We start from the raw sequence: 8,150 nt of genomic DNA on the forward strand, positions 1-8,150 counted from the left end.
TTAGGTCGGAAGAGAAAGGTCTATTGGTGCGGACCTATGAAGCGATGTATATAATTTCAAGGACATTTGCAACGCAATTACCAGAGATCATCAAAATGTTTCGTGGCTAACGTTGTAATTCAGCAAAAAAAAAACAAAAGTTAAATTGATCGCAACAAATAAAATCGCTTTCTTCAACGAATCGTGGACAAGAAAAATCCAAATGCCAAATTTAACGGAACATTGCCTGATGACGTCAAATAAAAATGAAAGCCTAGCGAGCTTGTTAATACAAGATATTCGCATTTAAAATCGAACCAAATCAAGTTTCTCATACTGTGGTCGAAAACAAAAAATTCCAAGTCTTTGTAAATAAGCTCTGCGAACTGTCAAAAAAGTGAGGTTAAACATTTTCATCCAATGTTCATACAGCGAGAGGTTCATTTTAGTTTGTTTACATTGCTAATGAATTTTGTACTGCGATTCACCACTTCATTTACCGCGTTGCCAAGAAATTAAGTGAAAATATTCAAAGCAGTGCTGCCCAAACGCACATTTTAGGTCCCACCATTCTTGCTGAGGTGATAAAAATATTCAACATTCTTGCATATTTCAAATTTTAAAAAATCATTAAAAAATCATGATAGCTCCTAAAAATCTAATTTTTACGGAAATGTTCATATAAATATGTAATCTTTCGATTAAAAATAAGAAAAACAGATGTTAGGTCAGACGAGAAAGGTCTATTAAACAACTAGAAAATTCAAAAACTGCAGTCAAAATTCCGAAACAAATTATGCAGAAATTATCCACACAAATCCTGAAATACAGAACTTTAAGATCTTTTTTTTCAGATTAACTAATATTAAATGTACTTTGTAAAACATTTTCAATTTTTCCTGAATAATATTTCTAAATCGATGAAAGGAGTATGAGCATTAAACGTCAAATTTTGACGTTTACAGACAGCTTTTACACGTTTCATCGATTTAGAACAACTTTGAATTATTTGTTACTCTATGGGAGGCGAAGGTACCATCCGCTGGCAGGCATGCTGGCGACCGGATGGCGTGCGAACGGCAGGCAAAAGGCATGCGAATGGCGGGGATAATATTTATAGCAAAGAACGCAGCCATCCGCCTGGTTGTTGCATCTGAGCCTGCATTTCGTTCGCCCGTCACTTGTCGGCATGTATTGAGGCGATCGGTGTTGGCAGGTGGGGCATCTCGCCTCCGGTTAGCTATCCATCTGCCGTGGTAATGTGGGAGCTTACCAAATATTTTAGGCCGGTTTAAAAGTTAGTCCGGTTTAAAAACAGTTAGTACGGCTTTGTGCTTACGGCTATAATCAACTAACATTTATTAAAGCAATAGCTAAATAAAAATAATATCAAATTTCAATATCGTTTTTAAAAAAAACATCGTATCACAGTAAATTAATGTTAAAGCTCTATCTTATGCCGTTATCGATGGCAGTGCACCGGTGTAGCGGAGTGCACTTTTTTGCATTTTAGAGCAGAAGTGTCACTGGAACAATTTTTTGCACTTCTGCTCGAAAAGGCACGGAACTACCTCGGTGCACGTCCATCGAAAAGCCTATATGTATTCAGACCACTATTTTTTTTCAACATTCAATGACTACTAATTTTTACATTCAATTCAACTCGGCCAATCATTCTGTTGGAGGATCCACTTTTTACATTCTGCACCCTGCACTGCCTGAGTGTCTTGTTGATACCTTCGTACAGGGTCAAATCGGCCTGTCCTTGAGCACAGAAGAGGAACTGCTGGATCTCTAATCAACATGGTACTGCTAGAGTGTTAGCCTCACCCGAAAATGGAGCAGGCTGTCCCACTGGGGCTGCCTCCCTCGAATCGGAACGTGAACATTCCGGTGAGGGCATATTAAACAGTATAACAGACGGCGAAAACGATTGCTACAGCACGAGCTGCATCTGCCATTTGTGCCATTACTCAAGGTCCCTGGCTGCGGGCTGCCATTGGTGCAGCCACAGCCGACTGTGGCGCAGGTTAGACCATCCGTTAACTCGGTATCGGATAAGGCGGAGCGGCTGCAACTGGTGCGAACCTAGAATTGAGTGTAAATAATTTCAAGGTCATCTGCAACGCAATCACCATAGATCAACAAAATGCTTAGTGACTAAAAGAATTGTCGTCCTTTTTTTGGTGCTACACCGGTGTAGTCCAAAAGAAAGACTGATTACACCTAAGTATGAATGAGTAAGCAGGTGTAGCACCGATTTCACAGGTGTGATGATGAAATAGATCGCAATAACGAAAAAATAAAGTAAAATCACTTACCTCAACGAATCGTGGACAAGAAAAGTAGAAAATGCTAAATTTAACGGAACATTGCATAATGACGGTATCACATAAAAACTAACAACTTAGCGAGCTTATTAAGATGTTTGCATTTAAAGCGAACCGAACCAAGCTTCTTATTCTGCGGTTGAATAAAAAATACAAGTCCATGTAAACAATCTCTCAGAACTGTCTAAAATGTGAGGTTAAATATTATTAGGTTCACTTTGGTTTGTTTACATTACAAATGAATTTTGTACTGTGATTCACCACTTCATTTGCCGCGTTGCCAAGAAGTTAAGCAAAAATTTACAAAACAGTGCTGCCCAAACACACATTTTGAGTCCCACCATTCTTGCAAAGGTGAAAAAAATATTCAACATTCTTGCATTTTTTAAATTTCAAAAAAATATTAAAAAGTCATTATAGCTCCAAAACTTCTCATTTTTGCGAAGATTTTCTTATAAAAGTGTAATCTTTCGGGTAAAAATAAGAAAAACAGGGGTTAGGTCGAACGAGAAAGGTCTATTGGCTGAGTTTTATATATGTCAGCTGGAGGAAAACAAAAGTGTGTGTGAAAGGAATTGCATAGAACTCTACAGCGACAAGGTCTATCCCAAAAAAGTTTAGGCAGACTCCAATTGGACAAAAAATGATTAGAACGGGAATTTGAAAAATATTGAATCCTCTTGTATTGTTGGACATACAAAACAGCGATGAACACGGTATGGATTTTAGTTGCATTTCTCGCTCACTTGTTTATGTACTTTCTCACATTTACAGTTAATTGGCCACATTCCTCCCACAGCTCCGACAGGTGTGGTTTCTGCGCTGGTCTATGCAGAGCACTCTTTCGGCGCATGCTTGCCGTTACGGAAGAACGAAAGGAACAAATCAGGTGCACCCTGACGATGCCAAATTTCTTCATTGCCTCGCTAGTGCAATCTAACTACATTACATGTTACAAACGTCGCCGAATCCTCATACAGCAGCTAATTATTTCCGAAAGCTGCGGAAGATGCTGATGAATTAAACATTTTCCTTTGGAATTAAAAACCGAAATGCGCATCAAGGGAGAGAACGGGAAGATTTACGTTATTAGGGGGTTGGGAGAGGAAAAAGTTGAAATGGGTGATTTGCAGAGCGTTTTCGTCGATTCATGAATCCGGATCGCAAGATGAAACAAAATAGTTCGAAGGGAGAAAAGGGATCTGATGGTTTGCCGCTAAAGAAGGATCGTTCATTACCCGTTCGGAACCGATGTCCATATTGTAATAAAGAGTTTGCGGACAAGTACCTGATGACGACGCACATTCGATGGCACACGAGTAGGTTAAGGTTTTACTTATTTTCTTTTCTGTAAATTTCAATTATATACTGTTTACTGTTACAGGTGAAAAGCCCTTCAAATGTCTCCCCACTGTTCGAAAACATTCACTTAATCCATAACGCTGAAGATACACTTCAGGTTGCATACCCGGGAAAACTCCGTACAATCTGACGGTGCACCTGCGAACCCCACACAACCAGATAATGGTATAGGACGCGAAGTCGACATGCTGCCCAAGCACAAATGTCGAGTATGTAGCAAGGTCTACCGATCGGCAAAAAGTTTCCGGTTGCACGAGAAGTTGCATGCCACCGGGAAACTGTTCGATTGTCGCGATTGTGGTAAAAAGTATAACACATATGTGGCCAAATGCAGGGCTTCTAATACCGACGTGAAGGAAAATATGTACTCGTGTAAAATCTGCAGCCAAACATTCAAGCATCAGCAAAGCGGGGTGTACCACATGAGCAACAAAAACAAACACAAACGGTTCGACAGAGGTTTTGAGAGATCTGGAGATGGACGAAGGAGAGGCGATTTGCCGAAGCTAAAATAACTTTCCCGTTCCCAAATTGTTAAAGCTACCAAGCACAACACCGGGTAACTTGAGCAATTTTTCCTGAGCATGTTTTTGGCAAGTGGTGAGAATAGTGTACGCGTTTATTGGGTAGTATTTGGCGCACCAACATTAGTAGCGTAAATATCCAGCGCCAGACGCAGGTTCCGTTTGATGCATTCGATGGAATCGCTATCGACAGACTCTTCATCATCTCGACTTCCATGAGCTCATTCAGTACTTTATGATAAAATAACAATAGTCAACCCAGGCTACGGTCCGACCAGGATGTAGAATTCAACTAGATACATTCGACAATAATACCACGCAAGACTGCAGTATACTCAACTGCTTTATGCTTTTCAAGAGCAGCTGATTCTTGGTGAACTATCGGAAAGGATTCAAAAGAAATGGCATTTGCTTACTTTTCAACATGTATCAAACAATTGAATTCAAATAGTTTGTACATTTCCGATTTATTTGAGGCATGATTTTACTGGAAAGACAAATACCAACAATATCAAAATAGCGCCGATTTTTTTTAACGTGGCGAATGAATTATTTAAAGTCACGTAAATAAAACAATCAATCAATCAGCCGAATTTCAAACCTTAACTTTTTTTCGTTTTGATAACAAATTCTGTCAAAACAAATCAGTTTCGCGTACGGCGTATTTTGCTATCTTCTTCTTCTTCCAATTTTGTTTATTTTCCGTCGGCCTATTTCCGCTACGAGGCCAAACACCGACGCCAGAGAGGTGACACTCCCACTATCTGGATTGGATATCGACCCATCAACTCATGGACCGGGGACCAACGGCTTTACTTCCCTTCCGAAGGAAGGCGTGACCTCAGATTTTTCTCACCTCTGAAAAATCTCAACGACCTCGACTGGGATTGAACCCAGACCAACTGGGGTGGGTGGCGGTCACGCTTACCACCCAACCATCGGCGCCGTCGCTTTTTTGCTATCTTGAATGAGCAAAGCACGTTTGTCAAACTTCTCCATCAACAAGTTTAACAAATTTCTCCATTAACAAGTTTGACAAACTTCTCCATCAACAAGTTTGAAAAACTTCTCCATCGACAAGTTTGACAAACTGCAGCGTTACGCTGTTTGAAGTTTTGACAAACTGGTCAGTACACTGTTTGACAAATAGACAAATAATCGCTTTGACAAACACGAATGAAAAATTTGGCAAACTGTGTTTGATCAAATAATTGAAGATCCAGTACACAGCAGTTCAAATTGATTTCACGAAAGATGTCAAATATTTGACGTTATTACAAACAGTGTACTGGTAGCTTTATTTTTCATTCGACATTCTTTTCGCAGATTTCCACCCTGCCGAAATCTTCCGAACAGTGTTGCTATTTTTTTTAATTGCAAATGGATTCTTGTTTCTTTTATTTTATGCCTGCAATATTTTGTATCTTGAATCCATTATATTAATAAAGGGTACTGTTTTTCCATGTCACGGGTGTTTAGTAAGGTTTGATGAAACCATTTTCTGATAAATTTTAGATTACGGTTTGGTTGCCGTCTTATTTTTGTTTTAATTAATTAACCACGTATACGGCAAACGTGTGGTAGATACTTGTTCTACTTTGTCGCAAAATTTCTGCTTGTTATTCATTTTTACTCTTTTAACGATAATATTATTTGTCAAAGGTAACTACATTATTTTCCTATAAATATAACAACACTGCCAAACATCATTTCGCTATCCCTGCAGTAACATTGCGTACGGTGCAAAAAGTCAGAATCAACCAATCAGGAGCTGGAACATTCTGAGACGTAAAATTGGAACTAAAACGACCCCCTCTATACACGCAAAAGTAAAACAACCGACAGAATAGATTCTCTTAACTTAAATTTAGGTACTTTAGAGTTGTGCGTCACTTTCGCACTTACCCAGTTAAACTCATTCCGGAACCGGTTCGGATTTCTGAATGGAGTCATTATGGATTCCAAATCAAATGCAGCAACCGATTCCGACTCAGAATCGGTTGTTGCATTTGATTTGGAATCCATACTGACTCCATTCAGGATTCTGAATGGTTTGACCGGGTATTAGTGTTGTCTAAAACAAAACGAAAGATTCGACTCAGTCGAGGTCTTCCGTGCAGTAAGTTACTTTTGAGTTGTTTGGGGGTATACTCAAAATTAGGTAAATTCAACATAAATTTAAGTAAATTAAACTCAAGGTTGGGCTAGGGGATTTGGCTCGCAGAACTTTCGGAACGATCTCCGTGAGCGTGATCTGCGATTTTACTAACATTAACTCTAGCGTGTCGCCTGCCTGGAGGACTTCTTCCTGCAAATGCCAAATCATTACGGACTGATGGTTAGGTTGATTGATATTGAGCTAGTTTGAGACATTACCTGGCTCTTGTTCAGTTTCATGGTGAGGACAATTTACAGATTAGGCCGCGGATTTTCCCAGTAACGTGCCAGAGAACCGAGGATAAGCACTTTTTTGTTCTGTAAATCGGCATTTAGATATTAAAATAAAGAATTGAAGGAGACATTTATGGGTGAAACTTACCGAAAGAAAAAACCCTTTGCTGTTGTATTTGCGGTTGACAGATTTTGTCCTGTTACTGATGTTGAGCGATTTGCGGCCAATTTGATCTGAAAGTGACGTTCTCCGTTCGACCAAATACATATTTGTATTTGGTTCGACCCTGATCGGCTTGAATCGTTTAAACTAGTTGCTGTTTTTGAATTGGCCTCAAATCCTATGGCAGAATCGTTGCTTGAATCACAGAGAACAGACATCCATGAACGAACAAAAATATTTAAAAAACGTGTGTAAACATTTGAATTAATATACGATAAACACTAGCGCCGCCAAACCAACTTATCCCAACTATCCGCCAAATCCATTCCGGAACCTGTTCGAAATCCTGAATGAATTCAGTATGGAATCTTGCTCAAAGAAAACAACCGATTCCGACTCTATCGGTTCATGCATTTGAGCTGGAAATCCGAACCGGTTCCGGACTAGTTTGACTGGGTAGAGGAGTAACCGATGTCAATTCTGTCGAACTCAGCCACAAAAAACATGACGACAGTAGCGCTCCTGGTTTGGATATCCCAACTACCTTCGAAACCGTTAGAGATTTTTACACAAGTTGAATGCTGAAGATGGACGTCTGTTCTCTGTGGTTATAACTTTTATAAACAATTATAAATAAATATAGGGCAAAGGCGTTGTTTACTTATGTAAAGCTCAGAGAAGAGAAGACAATCGCGAATCTTGTTTGATCCAGCCCTAACCTCAATATTGAACCAGTTTCTGATTGGTCGTTTTGCCAGTCATGAGCGTTCATTATATTTACAAACGGGATGGAAAACAGTGCTGCTGAATCTATTCTGGCTACTTTTCACACACATCAACATTTCATGCAAATTGAATAAAAGTCCTAAATGACGACATAGCTACGTGTATTGTTAAGAAAGACATGAATAAAAATTAAATTTAATTTTTAAAAGCAGCTAGCATTGTAAATTCATGGTTGAAGGGCGATCTTTGAGGTACAATCTAGGGCGTGACACTTCCAATAAATTATAAAATATTATACAATTATAATGTTTTTGTAGAATTATAGAGCAGATTATAATTTTATAAACTTTATAAGCAAATATGCATTGCAGAATTTTCGAACTTGTTTTCGAAATTATTCTCAGTGTGCGGTGAATTTATGAGTTGTCATTTTTTATTATTTAAGCACTATTTAGACTCTCGGTGAAAATGAACGTGAACATGTGTTGAATACCTTCCATTGTTCACGGTGGAGGACGTCGTGAACAGTTTCATCAGCGAACACCGATTTCACGCTCAACTGGCAGTTTACAGTTTGTCAGAATGCAATTTGGTATTCGAAGGTGAACGTTCACCGTGAACAGCGATGACATTTATATTCACCACTCCGCATCAATTCCGCCCATCGTCGCGTTT

General features: G+C 39.1%; 2 long non-coding RNA genes across 3 annotated transcripts; one reads left to right on the forward strand and one right to left on the reverse strand.

The window, feature by feature from the left end:
- The first annotated feature begins 2,885 nt into the window (after positions 1 to 2,885).
- On the forward strand, positions 2,886 to 6,260 carry LOC131688917 (uncharacterized). Its single transcript, XR_009305320.1, has 3 exons — positions 2,886 to 3,025; positions 3,084 to 3,628; positions 3,694 to 6,260. It is a non-coding gene; the product is annotated as an uncharacterized LOC131688917 (long non-coding RNA).
- A 110-nt stretch (positions 6,261 to 6,370) lies between these two features.
- On the reverse strand, positions 6,371 to 7,914 carry LOC131688918 (uncharacterized). Of its 2 annotated transcripts, XR_009305322.1 has the most exons (4): positions 7,294 to 7,351; positions 6,735 to 6,944; positions 6,572 to 6,670; positions 6,371 to 6,503 (listed from the first exon to the last, which is right to left on the reverse strand). It is a non-coding gene; the product is annotated as an uncharacterized LOC131688918 (long non-coding RNA). The 2 variants fall into 2 exon arrangements; XR_009305321.1 differs by having other exon boundaries at positions 6,735 to 7,914.
- Positions 7,915 to 8,150: the final 236 nt, after the last annotated feature.

Source organism: Topomyia yanbarensis, chromosome 3 (genome assembly GCF_030247195.1).
Source record: "Topomyia yanbarensis strain Yona2022 chromosome 3, ASM3024719v1, whole genome shotgun sequence".
NCBI lineage: Eukaryota > Metazoa > Arthropoda > Insecta > Diptera > Culicidae > Topomyia > Topomyia yanbarensis.